Here is a 20,993-nt window from a genome sequence, read left to right as displayed (position 1 = left end):
GTCTGAGTTTATCATTCACTAATACAAATTTAATTCCTGGTCCCTTATTCTTTTCCCCAGCCATGGATAAAATAAGTTCCAAGTTTGAAAGTATTCTGTTTCTTCTTTTTCTTTCAACCTCATAGTAAGTCTGTCCATTTCCGCACATTCTAGTAATTTTTTAATTATTTCTTCCTCTGGTGGTATTTCTTCATTTTTCCAATATTGTGCGAATGTGATTCTTGCCGCTGTTATCACATGTAAAATCAAGTATATACTTTGTTTATCAATCTTTTCTGGCATTATACCTACAGTAGTAAAAAAAAAGTTCAGGTTTAAAATCGACATGCTTTCCCAACATCTTTTCTAGCCAAGTATGTATTTTTGTCCAGTACCTCTTTGGTTTAACACATGTCCATCATACATGATAACTTTATTTTAAAATGTATTTCTCTTTCACTGTGCTGTTTAGCTTCCATCCTACTATCTAGAAATCAATAGGAAATTATCTGACTTTGGAACAACACTACCATTGAAATAAACACATCAAACATTTTTAAAGCCAATCACTGAGAATAAGATTCTTAAATGTGACTATGAAGTTTGATGTTAGTAGAACTGAAATCCCGGCAGGCGGGGGTGGAGACTGGAGTTTAAAACCAGCACTTGTAATACAGTTCAGGAGAATCTTGACAGCCAGTTTTATAGATCAGGAGTCTCCAAACTTGGCAACTTTTAAGACTTGTGGACTTCAACTCCCAGAATTCTCCAGGTAGTGATGGCTGGGGAATTCTGAGAGATGAAGTCTACAAATCTTAAAGTTGCCCATGTTTGGAGACCCCTGATTTATAGATATGAATTGGCTGCATATGTTGTTGCCTTCCAAAATCTATTATTTGCTTTGTCCAATAGGATGGCATACTATATCTTGACCAGCTTACTGTAGAAAACAAAAAGCATCTTTCCCCGTTTTTGTGAGGGCATGTCAGTCTTCAGAACAATGGAATGGTCTGTGATGGCCCCAAATGAAGTTCTGGAGATCTCCATGTGAAGCTCACAAAAGGGTCTCTTTTTCTCTTTTGAGAAAAATATACAATGGGGAGGGAGGCAATCTCTGAAAGCTGAATTTAGTCTATCTTGCTTCTGTACAACCCAATTTGAAATAATTGTTCAAATTAAATTTCAAGGTCCCCTGTGAGACAAACATAATCTCCCACTTTAGGAAATTAGAGCATTTTATTGAATGCAAAAGACAGTGTGCGGGGGGGTTGTGCCTATGTGCACATACGTATTTTCTTACTTTCAAAGACTGCAGGTTACATCTGTTATGTTTTGAGAAGGGGTGAAAAGAATCAACAGCAGTCAAAGCATATTTCTTTTTGCAGAAAAAAAACCCCTCCTTTTTATTTCTATTTTCCTTTGGACAAAATTAAGCAAAATTAAATGCAATAATTCCTTGCAGTGGGCGGTCTACAAATTTTCTTTTAACTAGAAAAAAGGATCTGAATTGAAATGTTAATGAACACCAAAACATCTTAATGTTGGTTGGGAATTTGTTTTACATGCACAGCTGCAATTTCTTGCCTGAGGCCATCAGGTTTAGAATGAAGAACTTCAAAAATATGAAGTATATTAATAAAAAAAATTGAGGAAAGGACAGAGAAAGAAAACTACTTTGCAAGCTGCTGCTTGTGGGAGAATATAAGGCCATTATAACATAATCAGTGCTATTTTCAAATATTCCGGTATATTATTCACAATGAAGTTCTTTTTCTAAATAATTCTCCTGGTGTTCAGAAAAATTATTCCTCTCCCCCCCCCCCACACTTACATTAGTTTGTCTTCCCATTTGAGTTCTCTTTAACAATTTTTTTAAAAAATCCTAATCTTATGGAACTATAAACCAGAAAGTTTATTTATTCACTATGTTTACTACAGTCCATTTCATCATAAAAAGCAATAAATTGATTAGCCTTTAAGGTACCGCTGCATTTTTGTTATTTTTAATACAACATACTATTGTGGATGTCCTGTTCAAATCTTGTTGCTGAGGTAAATATCTTCCACTGTTAATATTTCGTAAGATACTGCATTACTTACAGTAGTGGCCAAAATTGTGGAAACCTTTTGGGAAAAGTGTATTTTTGAGTTTTGATGGCTAATAACACCACTTTTGGGGGTGGGAGTAGTATCATAAAATTATATATCAATGGAAAGATAATTTAATCAAGAATGTAATGCAGGGGTAGTCAACCTTGGCTCTTTTATGACTCGTGGACTTCAACTCCCAGAATTCCTGAGCCAGCTAAGCTGGCTCAGGAATTCTGGGAATTGAAGTCCACGAGTCATAAAAGAGCCAAGGTTGACTACCCCTGATGTAATGCAACAAAGTTTGTTCAATTATCTGTACTATATTCTATGAAAAGTTATAGTCAAATAACCAGAAAAAGGAAGCACAACTTGCTTAGGTTGATATCATATGATTGTAGCCAATGAGCATGAGTGTTTAGAGAGCCAATCAGGTCTCATCTTGTTTTGGCAATGAGCCAATCAGATCACAGTAGGAATCAGTTATTGATGTCATGTATTGAAGCTGAGAGGAGGACATTTGTTAGTGTGTTATGTGATCGCTATCAAGTTGGTTGGGTTTTTTTGTGTTCTTTCATTTAGTGCTTGTAAAACGTAATAAAAATAAAATAATGGTGCAAAGAGTTGACTGGTTGCCCAGAAAGTGACATAAAATAGTATTATTAAGTGAACAAGGCTACAGTTATAAAGAAATTAGAAGAAAATTGGTGGAAACTTAACCAAAGGTAGCATTTCTACTGTACACTTTTCCCAAAAGGTTCCCACAATTTTGGCCACTACTGTATATACTTTTAAAACTAAACTAAATGCTAGAAGGGCAAGAAAATAGTTTAGAGAAATAATAGTTCACAATATTGGCTTCTGGGTCCAATAGCATATTCAGGTGGTCCTGAACAGGGACTGTTCAAAGTTACAATGGCACTGAAAAAAAGTGACTTATAACTGCTTTTCACACCTATGACTGTTGCAGCATGCCCATGGTCATGTGATCAAAATTTAAACACTTGGCAACTGGCATGAATTTATGACTGTTGCAGTGTCCTAGAGTCATGTGGCCATCTTTTGCAAACCATCTAGCAAACAAAGTCAACAGGGAAGCCAGATTCACTTAATAACCACGTTACTAACTTAATAACTGCAGTGATTCATTTAATAACTGTGGCAAGAAGGGTAGTAAAATGGAGCAAAACTCACTTAGCAACTGTCTTGCTTAGCAACGGAAATTTTGGACTCAATTGTGCTTGTAAACAAAGGACTACCCGAGATGTTTGTATCTTAAGGATCATCTTTTGCCCATAAGAATCCACCTGGAGTTAAGATAAGCTTCAGAGATCTTGCTTTCTATTGCAATTTGGTGGAAATTTGCATAATGATCACGCAAGGCAATTTCTTCTTGCTGGTAGCAACAAAATTAACAGTTGTTTTTCCAGAAGCGCCAACAAGCTCGCTGAGTTCTCATCTTAGGTGTGTTTTCAGGACTTTCCTGTTCCAGAAACTTTTGGCTTTGGACTCCACTTATGTTATTGCTTTATTACCTGTGTTTCCCCCAAAATAAGACCGGGTCTTATATTAATTTTTACTCCAAAAGACGCATTAGGGCTTATTTTCCAGTTAGGTCTTATTTTCAGGGAAATACGGTAGTAAATGCATCCGTCTGGCTGACTTAACTGGGGCTTATTTTGGGGGTAGGGCTTATATTACGAGCATCCTGAAAAACCATGCTAGGGCTTATTTTCATTAGGTCTTATTTTCTGGAGAAACAGGGTATTTGTGCTTGAAGCCAAGTAAGAGATTATAGACAGTATGCACAAATATAATTGTTTTGTACACCTTACCTACTTGTATCCATGTATCCTTTCTCATGTATGCAATTATGATGTTTGTGTGATTAGGTCATTGCACACATGCCATGACTGGGCATCATTTGATTTGCTCTAGACACTGCTGCTATTTTTTGCAAGCTTTTTAAGAGACATGTCCTTTTTGTCAGCTGTTAATAGATTACTCATTCAAACCTATTTAGGCATTCCATTTGACACATGCAAAAGAATCTATGGAAATATACTTTAGGTTTTGTATGAAGAGAGCATTTCTTGTATTATATATAACATTGTATTTAGGCAGAATCCAATGAAAATATTCCAATTCAGTCTATTGGAATTAACTGAGAGCTTATGCACTGGAGACAAAGTCCTTGTATGTCCAATCACACCTGGCCAATAAAGAATTCTATTCTATTCTATTCTATTCTATTCTATTCTATTCTATTCTATTCTATTCTATTCTATTCTATTCTATTCTGTTGTTCTGTTCTGTTTTGTTCTATTTTTTCTATTTCTATTCAAAAGCATTGTTGACATATGATCTATAATTAAGAGAGAGGCTGGCTTCTATGACAGATTTACTAATAACTGGCTTTTCTGTGCAATTTTGCCTGTGCTATGGGTATCTGCAAGTAATTTCACCTGACACAATACATTTTGGCTGAACCAAGAACAGGCTAATTTTTCTAGCATGGAATAATCCTAGGTCCAAATGAAATTCCTGCCCTGGCTCACTGGAACTTGGCAACTGCCTTATGGGTCTCAAAGCCTGCTGCCCATAACTTAAAACATGAGTCCACAGCAATCCCTTCTCAACAGATTCTTGAGCTTAAACACCGCCGCACAATTGATTCGGAAGGAAGTGGCACAGGCAGGGGACTTATCACGCATTCAGAGCACAGCTTGGGTAAGAAATTATCTGCACGACACATCCACATCTTTGCTCAAGTCCTTTGTAGCAGAGTTCAGTTGAAGCTAGCCATGCCTGTTGGGTGATTTACGAATGTTGAAAAGGAAGTGAAGGAGCGTGGCATTCTCCTTCTCATACAGATTAGAAGGCTGAGCTGCGTGCACCCAGCCACCAATATGAGTTCTCTTTCCTACAGCCAATCAGAAGGTTTCCTTGCCCCGAGTTGCTGGGTAGCGCTAACCTTTCAAACACTGAATAATTTGGACCGAACAATAGCAAGTACAACGAAAACAGGTTGCAGATATTGTAGGCTCTCTTCCCCGGTTGAGATTTCAAAATGCCTTCCCTAATTCTTTTGGCAAATGGAAGAGAAAGCACTTGCCTTGGGAATGGAATGAAAAAAAGAGAAGGGCTTAGGAGAAGAAGAAAAAAAAAGGGGGGGGGAGAACAAACCTTGATTTGTTTGTGGATTTTGCAGTAGCCTCTGAGGACTTTTAAGTGGAAATGTTAATGAGATGCAGAAGTGGAGGGAAACCAAAGGATGTTTGAAAGGATGAAAAAGATTCCCCCCGTTCTCTAGAATTACAGGAAGCTCTGTTGAAGCTGCAGCTGTTCTTATCACTAGCAGTATTATTTCCTGAAACGCATTCAATAAAAACTAGCCTTTAACGCTAGAAGAAAGAATCTTGTGAAGCCTTTACATTTCTCTACTAGGATAGGAAAAGCTTCCAGGAAGGTTTCTCCTTCTTGCAGAATTTGGCAAGTTTAGATTGCAAGCATTAAGAAAACAGCAGCATCAGCAACCCACTTATTGAAATAAGAAAATTATTTGGTTTATCTATAGTGCCCTTTGGATATGTTGAGAGCAACACATACAGGGGGGGAAACCCCATCTACCACAGCCAGATTTGTTGTAAGCTTTTATTGGAAGAAAAGTCTTCATCCTGGTTCATCCAAGCTGGGAATAAACATGGCAACTGCTTTGGGAAGAAGGTTGTAGTTTATTGGAGAGGAGAGCCAGACAGGAAGATGGCTCTGGCAGAAAAGAGAGGGAACACATGTAGGGAGTGGGGTTTTTATACCCTCTGAAGCAGTGGTTCTCAACCTTTTTAATGCCGCGACCCCCAACCGGTCGTAAGTCGAGGACTAAACCGGTCGTAAGTCGAGGACTAAATCGATCGTAAGTCGAGGACTACCCAACCGGTCGTAAGTCGAGGACTTTCCCTGCCCGGGAGTGCCGCGCATGCGTGGTTCCGCCCCCTGCGCCGGCCGAGACATAGCTGGCAAGCGGCAGAGACAGAGCAGGCCGACCACCAGCTGGCCCAGCTCAAGGGAGGTAAGGCACCTGCCGGAAAAGGGAGAAAAAAATGGCGGACAGCCTTGCTTGGCGACCCCCGTGAAATGGTCGATCGACCCCAAATGGTGTCGCGACCCATAGGTTGAGAACCGCTGCTCTGAAGCCTTTTGTTTTGAGTTGTTTCCTATTCCTGTGGCATGAACTTTGAACTGAGTCTGAGTGTGCTTTTCTGGCCCTTGGTAACTGTGGTTTAATCCTATTATGTTTCCCTGGGGCTGGGCTAATGACTCTTAGAGTTTGGGTGAGGTATGCAGATTTTAGGTCTTTGTCTTCTTAATCTTCTAGCTTCAACTTTCCTGAATGGTCTGCATCTGCATTTCTATAGAGCTGGTTTCTGCTTGGGGGAGGCAGACTTGGGGCTATTAAGAAAACTGGGCATGCTTTCCTGCCTCTTCAAGATCCTGAGGAAATATATTTTTTCCTGCCCTTAATATTTCCTTCTCTGGGGGTGTGATTTCCCACACTTTAGAAATGGATTCTACTGCAGTGGAACTGTGGTTTGAACATGTGAGCTGGTGATAAAATTGGCTCCCTTCCAAGAGAGGCTTGATCTGCTCCTTTTTGAACATGCAAAGGTAGAGGAGCACACCAGGTAGTTTTTTTTCCTAATCAGTTGGCAACCTTATATGCAGCCTGGACTGCCGGCCTTTCAGAACAGAGCGTCCTTCCCTTCCAAAGCTATCCAAGACCAAGAAATTCCATAAGGCTATCACTTCTGGGCATGCATATTTTATGATCTATTTTTAAGAAAAAAGGATAAGATAGGATAAGATAGGATCTTAGGCACAGACAGCACTGTCTATGCCTAAGAATATCTAACCATGTAGTAGGACTGTATCACTATTATCCTTCTCATTTTTCCTATTACCTACTCCTATTGGTATCTTATGACTATCACTTTGTTGTTTGTATGTGTACTGAGAGTTTATGCACTGGAGACAAATTCCTTGTGTATCCAGTCACACTTGGCCAATAAAGAATATTCTGTTCTGTTCTGTTGTCTCGTTAGGAAATAGCAATAAGTCTAGAATTCTGTTTGAATGAAAAAATTTGTAACTGTCTATAGAAAAAACTTGGAGCTGATTCTAAAAAGCAAACAAACAGCTTCCAGAAAATAAGGACATGATATGTCACATTGTGCCACATTTCACTCTTACATATGTCACTCTCACTGTGCCACACTCTTAATGCATACATATCTGTATGCATTAAATTCCCATGAATGCTAATGAATTTGATTTAGGTTGGTGGGGTGGGGAGGAAGGAGTTAATTCTTTCCACTCTGAGTATTCTCCAGTGCAAATTGGAGGCTTCTGTCTCCAATAAAACTATTAGACCATAAGGAAAACAATTGTGGTTTGGTTATGTCTTCTTTAGGTTAGTATCATGCACACAGAATAGCTTGTTGCCTGTGACTACAACTTTAATAAAACATAATTAATTGCATATTATAGAACATTGTTTAAAGGGGAAGATGCCATTTTATGTGAAATTGGAACTACTATTCGCGCCTTTTACAAAAATGTGGCACAGAATGAACTTATTTTTCCCACTGTTTCTCTGTATCCAGAAAAGCTTCACCTATTAAATTACTGATCCAAAGGCCTGCAAAGAGAACCTATAAAAATGAAGACTACAGTCACAATTATAATGTTAATTTGAAAGAGATAATTCCCACATCACCCAAAGCCAACACTATTAATTATATTTTAATCAATAGGTTCCATACAATTTGATAAGCCATAAATCATAGTTCACAAGCCACAAATAAATGGCATTAGGACTTAATATTTTCTGTCATCGCAACTGAATTTTTACATGTAGTTTAATTCATAGTGGTCAAAACCACATATTAGTATTTGTTTATGGAAATGTATTATGGTGTTCACACACCACTATAAGCCATGGATTATTTAATGAACTACAAATGTTAAGGTCCATGATAGACTAAGACACAAACTATAGTGAATTTCACTAGAATTGGACTACAGCAGGAATTATTTCAATCATTTTCACATAAACTATTTTATTCATATCCTTCATCTTTTAATAGTCTATAATATGTACTGTTCAAACAGAGTTACTCACCTTTCTCTTACAAGTGCCACAGACATATTGGAATATAATTCTTCAAATTCCCAACTGGAATGACTGTAAATCCAATAAGAGACATCTGTAGCAACCATAGTGAATTAAAAAAAAATGATGGCAAGCAAGTGGCAATGTTATAATACAAATAGTGCCCTTACGTACTTATGTCCTGATGTCGGATACATGGAATTTGCATCATGGCACATATTTTTTAAGTTGCCCCCCAACACACACACACACACACACACACACACACACACACACACTCCTCCTTGTTCCAGTTGCAGACATCTAGGGTTCCAGCATATATGGAAGCTACCATCTTGAAGAAAGTTGGCATAGTGGGACAGCTCAAATACTCAGTTTTAATGAAATACTTGATTTACTTATTATAATTCTTAAACTTATCTTGTGCCTTATTCTTGCTTCACATTTCCATGTCATGGAATGGATATACTTATACATTATGCAATATAATTATGCAGGGCTTTTTTTCAGCCGGAACGCGGCGGAACGGCGTTCCGGCACCTTTTTCCGGGCCGGCCGCACCGGAAATAGCCCCTCCCAAATTTTACTTGCATTCCTGTTCTCTAAAGGGGCGGTCCTAGGGTTTGATGAGGGCGTGGCCAGGTTTGCGTTCCACCACCTTTTCTCTGAGAAAAAAAGCCCTGTAATTATGCATTGTGCTTTCAATTTACATAAGGATGACAGCTTGACATGTGCAGGAGCACTGTTTCGTGTGCCCAAATGACAAATAAGTTTTTCATATGAAGAAGAGACAAGTAAATCCCAGCACAATGAAATAACTGATGCAGTGAAATGTTTTTCTACTAAAATAATAAGGTTTTCCAGCAGTGACTTATGAGGTCATCCTGATAGAAAAATGACAACTAGAAATTCCATAGTATCTTTCATGAATGTCCATGTCAGATCCCTTTAAAAATAATAATAATAACCCAGTATAAATTTGTTGCTGATCACTTTTATGCCTATTGGTTTACTTTGAGCCAAGTAACCGGAAATAACTTTTTAAATTTTTGAATATCCGGAAATGGGAGCTTCACTTAAATATGGTGCCAGGCATGTTTAAAAAATAAATCCTTATTGCCTATGTGCTGTTCTAGGTAGCAGGTCTTTCATTTAAATTAAGTCGCTTTGCCTACATTTGTAACTCCATATGCAAGAAAATTGTAATCTAGCTGTTCTGTCCCAGCCTACGTGAGTCCTTGTTATGCTCACAAGGAGAAACCCCTCTTCCAAGAAACAGGCAGATACCGCAAGAAAAAACCAACCCCTTTTATTCTCACAGACCTGAGTCAATGTCCAAGGCAAACAAACACAGTTCACAGAAACTCAGTCCTCAACATGAATGGTTGCCTTTGGCAACCAGCACCTCCCACACCTTCCCTTTTATAATTCAGCCAAGGTGTGGCTTCCTAATGCCTTCTCTTTTGCCTTTGGAGCCGCCCCATTCATTCCTCTGTCCTACTCGCTTTTCTTGCCTATGCTTTCGTGCATCCTGGATTTGTCCCAACTGTTGTTTATCACTGTCCAACTCAGGCTCCCAGCACAACTGTGTCTCAGCCTGAGCGTGAGTAGAGGGGCCAGGCTCCTCGTCCGACTGTAAGTCTTGGAGCTCCTCAGAGCCTTCCTCTGAGTCTAATGTCACTCCAGGCCCCTCCTCCTCATCTGATTCCTCAGACTCAGCTGCCGGGTCCACTGGCTGGTGAGGAATCACAACACCAGGCGAGTATAGCATTGACATTCTTAATGACTTTCATCTAATCAAATTTTGCAATAGTGGCGAATATCTGTAGCTCAGGTATTAGGATGAGGGTGAAGGTTTGTTCTCTGAGCTTGTGGGTTGGTTTCCGAACGTTTCGTTACCAGGCTAGGTAACATCTTCAGCGGAGTTTAGGGGATGTCAGTGTCAGTTGTTCTGTTTATAAGGGCTTCCTCGATGTCACTACTCTCTTCACCTCAATTGACATTAACCTGGCTTAGCAAACCATACACCGTCTACTCACTAAACACCATACCCACAAAAATGATGCCACCAAGAAACCATGCCCACAGAAACCATCATGAAACTTCTGGATCTATGCCTCAACACATACTTCAAGTTCAATGGGAAAATCTACAAGCAAGTGCAAGGTACCCCGATGGCATCACACCTATCAGGCCTAATAGCAGAAGCTGTCATGCAACAACTCGAATCTATAGCTCTACCCGCCATCCAACCAACATTCTGGACCCGTCAAGTTGATGACACCATCATCATCATGAAATGATACCAAATTGAAGAAACACACCACCTACTCAATAACATATTCCCTGGGGTCAAATTCACATGCAAAGAGGAAACAGACAACAGACTTTCATTCCTCGACATCGCCATAAGGAGACTAGACAACTGAGGATTGGAAACCACGTCTACCGCAAACCCACGCAAACAGACTAGATCCTCAGCTTCGCAAGCAACCACCCCACCGCACACAAAAGAAGCTGCGTCCAGACCCTCTTCAGAAGGGTCAGGACGCACACTGCAGCACCATAACACTAAGAAAAGTGGAAGAGAAACAGCTGCTTGACATCTTTCTCCATAACGGCTATCCAAAAAACATTGTATTCCAACACACAGCACACAAACCACAACACATCACACAGCCAACCATTATGCAAAAACTAACCCTACCATACACAAAAAGGGTGTCAGAAATGATAGCTAGAATTCTCCAACCCCTAAGAATAGCAATAGCCCACAAACCCACAGCCACACTCCACCAGGAATTATCCAGAATCAAGGACAAGACACAGAAGGATGAAAGAAACCATGTAATCTACAAAATCAACTGCAACAATGGAAACCAATTCTACGTGGGACAAACATCACGTCAATTAAAAACCCGGATCCATGAGCACCAGCTGGCAGTCAAACGCTATGATCCCAAATCCTTAATCTCTATCCACACTGACACCAAATAGCACCAGTTCGATTGGAGCAACACAGAAATCATCGGCCACACTACCACCCATCACACTCATGAGTTCATCGAAGCCTGGGACTCCACAGGTATTTCCATCAACTGACACATTGATCTACAACTAGCCTACGATCCCCTCAGAGTCCAAATCAACTGCACAGCTAACCAGAGGCAACAGCAAACCTCAACCCAACCAGCACTTCACCTCCCAATGATCCTCACCTGGTGCAACCTCCCCATCACAAGACTCCCACTGATGACTCATCACAAGACCCTCACTTGACACACCCACACCTGACCTATCACAAGACCTACTGACCACCCAAAGCCCTTATAAACAGAAGAACACTAACACTGACATCCCCTAAACTCCTCTGAAGATGTTATCTAGCCTGGTAATGAAATGTTCAGAAACCAGTAATTATTTTCCTATACAAATCTAAAATCCAAGGGAGAAACAATTTTTAAAATACAAAAGAAAAAGAAATCATTTTTACAATAAAACAGATTTTATTGCTCATCAATGATGCCTTTAAGGCAGGAGAATTCAGAGCAGAAGCTCGGGATCTCAAAGGATGGAATACACAGAAGGGCCTTTAAGACCAACAGGATTGGCTTATTACATTGTGAAACAATATACAATTAGCATCTAAAGAACATCTTTCCTCAAAAAAACTCTTCATGTCCAGATTTTAAAATTACTTGCTCAAATAAACTCAAAAGTGAGATTTTGTTTGGAGCTGTGATTGACTTGGTCTTTCAAGCCAAGTGAGAGCAGATTGGCTAGCCAGGAATGATGGCACACAACCTCCATTAATGTATTGGGGCAGATTCATATGTGAACAATTCTTAAAGAATCCTGTCCGAGGATCATGCAGAGTAGCCTTCTTCAGTCTGATTGTGATTCAATCTCATTTGTGGGCTGCCACAAAGAAGAGAGGGTCAACCTATTCTCCAAAGCACCTGAAGGCAGGACAAGAAGCAATGGATGGAAATTAAACAAGGAGAGAAGCAACCTAGAACTGAGGAGAAATTTTCTGACAGAACAATTAAACAGTGGAGTAATTTGCTGCTAGAAGTTGTGGGTGTCCAACATTGGAGGTTTTTAAGAAGAGATCGGACAACCATTTGTCTGAAATGGCACAGGTAGTTCTCAACTTACAACCACAATTGAGCCCCAAAATTTATGTTGCTAAGTAAGAAATCTGTTAAGTGAAATTTGCATTTGATGACCTTTCTTGCCACAGTTGTTAAGTGAATCACTGCAGTTGTTATGTTAATAACACAGTCGTTAAGTGAGCCTGGCTTCCCCATTGACTTTGCTTGTCAGAAGGTTACAAATGTGATCACATGACCCCAGGACACTGCAATTGTCATAAAAATGAATCCAGTGCCAAGCGTCAAAATTTTGATCACATGACGATGGGGATGCTACAATGGCCATAAGTCACATTTTTCAGTGCTGTTGTAACTTTGAATAGTCACTGAATGAATTGTTGTATGTCAAGGATACCTGTATAGCAGGGGTGTCAAACTGCTGGCCCACAGGCCGGACATGTCATCGGGAAACCACGCCCACCCCATTACTGGCAATGGTGAAAAAGCTCCAATAAGTTGTGCGATGTCATGTGACGTCGCAAGTTTGACATGTCTTGCTGTATAGGGTTTCCTGCTTGAGTGGGGGGTTGGACTAGAAGACCTCCAAGGTCCCTACCAACTGTTATTCTGTTATTCTTCAGTTTTATAGTGTGACTTGGCTTTAGGAAATATAGGTAGCGTTGCAGGTAGCAAGAGGGAAAAAGAGTAGCAACAGCCCACTTCAAATAGGAGGCAACTCTGTGGATCATTCCATGGGTATTATATATTCAGCATCATATTTCACTGAAGCAAAGAGGTCAGAGGGAAAATAACCTTCAAGGTCTGCTTTGAAGCAGGCTTATTTTAAGACCAGGAAGAGATACATATATTTGTCTGTTAGAACGAGAGAGGACTCACTTTCCAAACCCACACAACTCTTGCATTTAACAATCTGATATTTGAGATGTTAGGTAATGTGAACATTAATCTTTAACTTCTATTCAGTATTGGTGAAGATGTGTGTTCAAATAATGGGTTCTGGATTTCGAAATTTAACTATATTGGTTGATCCATCAAGAGAGACAATTGTCATTCATCAGTTTTGCATTCACGTCGTGCAATAAACCACATACTAAATGATATGAAACCTTTTTGATAGTCTGCTGCTGTGGCTTTTTAAATAACTAGACCAGGGGTCTTCAAATTTGGCCCTTTTATGAATTGTGGACTTCAACTCCCAGAATTCCTCAGCCAGCAATGCTGGCTGAGGAATTCTGGGAGTTGAAGTCCACAAGTCATAAAAGGGCCAAGTTTGAAGACCCCTGAACTAGACATATAAAGCATCAGCCAAGGAAGCTTTTCCTGGTGTAACGAAGTAAGCTATCCCAAAAAACTTGAACTGTTAAGTCTGGTTGCTATCCTAGTCACAAGAGCAGTCGTGTGAGGTTGGAGATGACAAAATCCACATTGCTGAAAATATGTCTCTTTCTTTTCCAGTTGCACAATGCTGATATTCAGACTCTAACTATACCCATTTTGACTCACAGGATGATTTGCTGCTCTAAAAAGCAAAAAGAATATATAATACACTGAACTCTACTCTGCATCCAGCTGCAGCTGTATCAATTGTAATCAAATGATCAAAAGTGGGCCAGGGAATTATTATTTATTTTTCATATTGAATTTCAGTAATTGTAACTTCTATATGTGCCACATTATTTAGTGTCATGTGTGTGTGGCACTCTACACATCTACCATTTAAAATAAACATTAGAAATGAACTTCAAAAGTGCACATTAAAAATGAATAAAGCATTAGATAGTAAAATAATGGACCATCAAAAAAGTCAGTTAATTGAGCATAAAGAGCCATTGGTATAATAAATTGTTTCTAAATGAAGAGTGGAAACAAAGAAAGGGAGGAAATTTAAAAACTGGGTGCAATTACTGATTCTCACACTATTTAACCATGGTTTCCTTAATAGTTTATGACATTACCCTCAAATGCTAGTTATACCTACAATATGAAGCTACGAATTGTAAGTTTATAACAATATAACAATATTCAGGCTGGCTCAAAGGAAGAAAAGCAATCCCACAGATAATTTGATTCAGGGTAATTTGTACACACACATCCTTTTTCATCTCTTCTTTTAACATGAGTATGTGTGCACTTAGGGAATAAATTAAAAGAAATTTAATTAGCCAATGCTGCTTCTGCATCTGATAGGCCCAATTTGCCTGTCTGCTCATTTTTTCCACTTTTCATCTAAGACTAATCTGACGTAGATGCATCTTAAACATTAGTAATTTTTCCCCCTCTTCCATCTTCCAGATTTTTTTGGGAGGGGAAGGAGTAATCATTCTGACAGATGTTCTCAGAAATATGAAAGTTTCCATGCTATTTCCGAATCTTCTGTTGGTCTAATAAATATATTGCTGTTTATGAATTCCTCCCCCATCCCTGGAACATAGCTGGCTGTCTTCTGCTGCAATCGGATTACGATAGTTACTAATCTCTCACTGTTGCTTGGCATTTTGCTAAGCATTTACAGGATCAAATAAATCTAAGGGGCCAAGATAAACATTTGTCCACATACAGGTAGTCCTCATCTTATGACAGTAATTAAACCTAAAATTATGGTGATAAGTTGTGCTGGTCATTAAGTGGGTCGTCACACAACTGATCTATTACTTTTTTTTTTGCGAATGCTTAAGAGAACACCACATTTGTTAAGCAAATGCAAAAACTGTCTTCTTTTCTGCCGAAAACGGAAGTAAATGTCGGTTTCCAGAAAGAAAGAAAAATTATAAATCACAGTCACATGACCTCAGGATGGTGCAAAGGGCCGTAAATGCGAGCTGGTTGTCAAGTACCCCAAATACAATCATGTGACTGCAGAGGGGAAGCAGCCATCGGTGTTTCAAATTCAGATTGTAAGTATTTTGAGGGTGTTCATCATAACTTTGAATGGTATATGTCAGTGGTGGCGAACCTATGGCACAAGTGCCAGAGGCAGCACTTGGAGCCCTCTCTGTGGGCACACGTGCCATTGCCCCAGCCTTGCCCCCTGCAAACTGCTCCTCACCAGCAGCCCCCCTGGAGGAGAGTCGCCCCTGAGCATGGCCCACGCAGAGCAGTGCAGCCAAGGACATGGCAGCCAGACAGCGTAGACAAGACTCTACCCTCATGCCCCATCGCGCACAGTTGATGCTGCGAGGCGCAGGCAGAGGGCGTGGCCATGGCGCTGCTGGGCGATCTGTGGCGGGCCCTGGAGGCGGTGAGTGGCCCTGAGGGCAGGTGGGGCAGGGGGTGGAGTGAGGGCGGGGCCAGTTTTTGGGCACTCGGTCTCTAAAAGGTTTGCCATCAGTGGTATATGTGAACCAGCGATTTACTCTATGCGTGTGGCTTTGGGAGTACCTCAATTACTGCAAAGCCACATCCCATTTATATTTATTTAAAAGTTCAGAGAGGTTTATTACCATGTCACTATAGATAGAATTTGAGTCATTAACTCTACTGTACTCTAAAAAAAAAAGAAGACAATTCAGCTGCTTAAACCTTTGTGACTTTATTAGAGTGTACGCAACCTAGCTGGGGGCAAGATTGCAGCTTTTCAATTGATGACTCTGCTCATTATTTAGACACCAACTGCTGAATCACATTCACCTGTGTAAACAACCAACCGGGTTCCCTCCTTTTCAGACTGTCTGAAAGGGAAATCATTTATACAGGCAGTCCTCAGCTTACAATGATTTGTTTAGCAACCCTTCAATCTTGCAACAGCACTGAAAAAAAAAGTGACTTATTACGGGTCCTTGCACTCATAACAATTGCAGGCTCTTCACAATCATGTGATCAAAATTCAGGCGCTTAGCAACTAGCATGTATTCATGACAGCTGCAGTGTCCTGGGGTCATGTGATTGCCAGCAATGGGGGAAACCAGGTTTGCTTAACAAACTGTGCGATTTGCTTAACAACCATAACAAAAAAGACCGCAAAGTTGGGTGCTTGACAACTGCCCTGCTTAGCAACAGAAATTCTAGAGCCATTTGTGGTCGTAGGTTGAGAATTATCCGTATACCGGAAATCAGTATAACCATAGGGATGATGGGCAAAGACAAGAAAAAAGTAGAAATAGATTTATGTTTGCAGAATCAATGCACTTTAAATGTTTTCTGTAGCTTTCCACCTTTACATTTTTTTATACATTGCAATGTCTTAATAAAAGGTCCCCAAACAAGCGAGTGATGGCAGACATGACTATCTTCATCTGACAAAATGGCTTTCAAATAATGTCAGCTTGTGTCAGTAGAACAGAGTTGGAAGTCTTCTAACCCAACCCCCTGCTCAAGCATGACATCTTTAATGTTTCGGTCTCGTGACTGCATAATCTCTTCTTACAAACTGCCAGGGATGGAGCACCTACAACTCCTGAAGGCAAACCGTTCCACTGGTTGATTGTTCTGTCAGGAAATTTCTCCTTAGTTCTAGGTTGGTTTTCTCCTTCCCACAGATTGCTTCTTGTTCTGCCCTCAGGTTCTCTGGAGAATAGATTGATCCCTTCTTTTTCGTGACAGCCCCTCAAATATTGGAAGACTGCTATCATGTCACCCATGGAAGTCAGTGAAAAGTGATGGGTGTTTCTCCAGAAAGTCCAGGTTGCTTCTCTGTCTGTTGGAATGGTAAACATCTTCATCAGTAGAGCAGACCGGTAGACCTCCAAGCATTTGCAATTAAAACTTTGAACATCTTTCATTGTACATACCGTGCTGACCAGAATTGTTGTAAGCTTCCAAGGCTGGGCTGAAAAAATTGAATAACGAGTAGATGAACAATGCAGATCTGGTGTTCCTTGTTAATAAAAATTGGGTTTAAGTAGCATTAAAGGTTATTGTTTCATCAACTCTGATTAATATAATCCTGGTTCTCAGATAGTCTGGTTCATAGAATAAGTGAAATACACACTTTGTGGCACAAGCCCTAGTGCAGTGGTTCTCAACCTTTTTAATGCCGTGACTCCAACCGGTCGTAAGTCGAGGACTAAACCGGTCGTAAGTCGAGGACTAAACCGGTCGTAAGTCGAGGACTAAACCGGTCGTAAGTTGAGGACTACCCAACCGGTCGTAAGTCGAGGACTTTCCCTGCCCGGGAGCGCCACGCATGCGTGGTTCCGCCCCCTGCGCCGGCTGGGGCGTAGCTGGCAAGCGGCAGAGACGGAGCAGGCCGACCACCAGCTGGCCCAGCCCAAGGCAGGTAAGGCACCCGCCGGAAAAGGGGAAAAAAATGGCGGACAAAAAATGGCGGACAAAAAAAATGGCGGACAACCTTGCTTGGCGACCCCCATGAAATGGTCGATCGACCCCAAATGGGGTCCCGACCCACAGGTTGAGAACCACTGCCCTAGTGGCTTGATTTACAAACCATAAATAATGGTTTCCAAACAGCTATGACTGAATTTGCTCAGCACGATTATTTAAAAAGAAACTCATTACTACTAAGTAGCCCTTGTTCTAGAAAGCAAAGTATTTTCTTGCAACTTATCCGTAATTGTACTTGTGATACAGCTGCAAAAAAAAAAATGCAATCCTAGGTTGCATCCATAGAATTAGAGCATCCAGATCAAAAGAAGCAATTGTTCCTCTGACATTCTGTTCAGAAATACCAGAACATTGTGAACATGATTCAGACAATATTCCATTCAGTTCTGGGCACTATATTTTAAGAAGGATATTGAAGAAGTGGAGCACAAAGAGGACACAAACCAATCTAATAAGGGTCCTGTAAGGGGGGCATCTGGAAGGCTGAGATGTAGATAATGGTCAAATTGTTCCAGAAGAAAGGACCAGAAACAATGGGTTTAAAGTGCAAAAAGGAGCAAATATTGATTGGACATTAGGAAGACTTTCTAAATGGTAAGAGCTGCTCCACAAGGGAACAAACTGCTTTGGCAGTGGGTAGAATAGTGGATCCCTACACCGAGCAAGCAATTGGACTAGGTTATTTCCGAGTTTCCTTCCAACTCTTACATTTTATAATTTGATTTTCTGCTAGAAGAATGGGACCAGAGCATCTTAGCTCACCAATCTTGGAAACAACCTTAGAGAATCTTGCCCTTCCTCATACCAATTTTCCCATAATTTTGATTTAAACTGTCAGGTTGGCGAGACATTCCGTTCCATCGACCAAGTTCATGCAGGTATTATATAATAGTTTACAATTATATTTATTTATTTATAATAATAGGAAATTACATTTTAATGTATTAAGAACGAGATGATGGTCGAACTTTTAGCATTGGTTTTCAAATTTTTTTTTAATGATTTCTCAACCCTGACGTTGTATTAATTGCACTTTTATCACAGAGAACGAAATGATAATTCTTACGGTTTGAGTGAAAAATGATTAAAATAATTTTACTTTCAGCAAATTTTACACTGAAATTACATTGCTTCTCTAGAGAAGAAAAATTAAAAGAGTGAATATTGGCTCCATTTTTATTCCTTTAATTACATTTAGTACGTTTTAAATCACCAATAAGTAATTTTTTCTGGGTAGTGTATAAATTAAGAACATAAGGACAACAATAAAGCCAAGATGGTATCCCAGGATAATGACAACTAAGAGACACAATGCTGCCAGGAAGGAAAATAGAAAGTGTAAAATAATGCAGAGATTTTAAAATAGTTCCTAAATGTGTCAAGAAAATAAAAATACATTTTTTTAAATAATCCCTAATCTGGAACAAGTACAGTTGGCCCTTGATTTACAACCACAATTAAGCCCAAACTTTCTGCTGCTAAGCAAGACAGTTGTTGTTGTTGAGTCTTGGCCCATTTAACAACTTTTTCTTGCCATAGTTGTTAAGTGAATCATTGCAGTTGTTAAGTTACTAACATGGTTGTTAAGTGCATCTGGCTTCCCCACTGTCTTTGCTTGGCAGAAGGTATTGTGATTGCTCGCCAGCCAGTGGATCCGACAGCTGAGTCTGAGGAATCAGATGAGGAGGAGGGGCCTGGAGTGACATTAGACTCAGAGGAAGGCTCTGAGGAGCTCCAAGACTTACAGTCGGACAAGGAGCCTGGCCCCTCTACTCGTGCTCAGGCTGAAACACAGCTGTGCTGGGAGCCTGAGTTGGACAGTGATGAAGAACAGTTGGGACAAATCCAGGATGCACGAAAGTGCAGGCAAGAGAAGCGAGTAGGACAGAGGAATGCAATGGGGCAGCTGCAAAGGAGAAGGCATTAGGAAGCCATGCCTTGGCTGAATTATAAAAGGGAAGGTGTGGGAGGTGCTGGTTGCCAAAGGCAACCATTTGTGTTGAGGGTCGAGTTTTTGTGAACTGTGTTTGTTTGTCTTGGATATTTGACTCAGGTCTGTGAGAATAAAAGGGGTCAGTTTTTTCTTGCGCTTCCTGCCTGTTTCTTGGAAGAGGGGTTTCTCCTTGTGAGCATAACAAGGACTCACGTAGGCTGGGACGGAACAGAAGGTCACAAAAAGGTGATCACAGGACTCCGGAATACTGCAACCGTTATAAATATGAGTCAGTTGAATTTAATTTGAATTTTGATCATGTGACTATGGGGATGCTGCCATGGTCATAAGCAGTGGTGGGATTCAAATATGTGAACAACCGGTTCTCTGTGTGGATGCCGCTTCCAGAAGTCCATTCTGGGCCTGGGCAACAAAAAATCAGCTACCGGTTCTGCCGAAGTGGTGCCAACTGGCTGAATCCCACTACTGGTCATAAGTATGAAAAACAGTCATAAGTCACTTTTTTTCAGTGCCATTGTAACTTCAAACCATCACTGAACGAACTGTTATAAGTCGAGGATTACTTGTAAGGAATCTCCCTCTTCATAACTCTGTTCCTGCTCAGTGTTCCATTTTCTCCAGGAAAGTCACTCCGTTCTCCAGCTTTTCCTTTTCTGTTTTAATTAATAATCTGTGCCTACCAAATATGCCCTGTCTACTTCTATTGCCCTTGATATGTTCTCTCCTTGCTTTGTTCTCTTTATTATTTCAGCTTTAGAAATAACTCCATAAAAATTATTAGACATTCAAGCCAATTATATCAAGATCACTACACGTGCATACACTGAAAAATAGGAAGTATGGCTCACAACACTGGTTATAGATCTAACTAGGCACACAATGGATTTTCCACCATTTGTCTGCAATATTATGCATATCTGTTTGAAGGTAAGATATAAAGAGTACCTTGTTTGCTTTTTTTTTGTTGCTATGGCAGGGTGTGGAAAGGAGAAACTACATCCACCCACTAATAAATCTGAAATCTGTTTACTAACTCCAAGCCAGCCTCATCTACTGTTATAGAATTAAAAGTTATGGGTAAATATCTATTCAAGTACATTTCGTTGCTCTTATGCTAGCATAAACCTTAGACAAAGGAACGTGACTCATTTGTATAATATGCAGCCTTCTCTTACCACTCCATTCAGATCTCTAGATAAATTGTTAAAAGCAAAATTACCCTTACCTGTTGCCTTAAACCGTGGTTTGTTTGATGATGTATTCATAAAAATGATCACTTCAATTTACATAAGGCATTGAGCAATACATCTTTTTAAGAAGGTCTGACTTCCTATTTCAACAGAAGAGACGTGGTCAAGAGCAGCCATTCTTAACACGGCATCGAGTCAGGTCTGTGACCCATCAGGAA

General features: G+C 40.2%; 1 long non-coding RNA gene across 2 annotated transcripts; it reads right to left on the bottom strand.

The window, feature by feature from the left end:
• Positions 1-230: 230 nt before the first annotated feature.
• Positions 231-20,993, bottom strand: LOC107286390. 2 transcript variants are annotated; one of them, XR_001548857.1, is made up of 3 exons: positions 20,811-20,993; positions 8,246-8,308; positions 231-287 (listed from the first exon to the last, which is right to left on the bottom strand). It is a non-coding gene; the product is annotated as an uncharacterized LOC107286390 (long non-coding RNA). The 2 variants fall into 2 exon arrangements; XR_001548856.1 differs by having other exon boundaries at positions 271-287; positions 8,246-8,330.

The sequence above is a fragment of the Protobothrops mucrosquamatus genome, unplaced genomic scaffold, assembly GCF_001527695.2.
Source record: "Protobothrops mucrosquamatus isolate PMUCROS unplaced genomic scaffold, P.Mucros_1.0 scaffold_6, whole genome shotgun sequence".
NCBI classification, from domain to species: Eukaryota; Metazoa; Chordata; class Lepidosauria; order Squamata; family Viperidae; genus Protobothrops; species Protobothrops mucrosquamatus.
The sequence above is the reverse complement of the archived record's forward strand: the minus strand, read 5'-3'. Positions and strand labels throughout refer to the sequence as shown.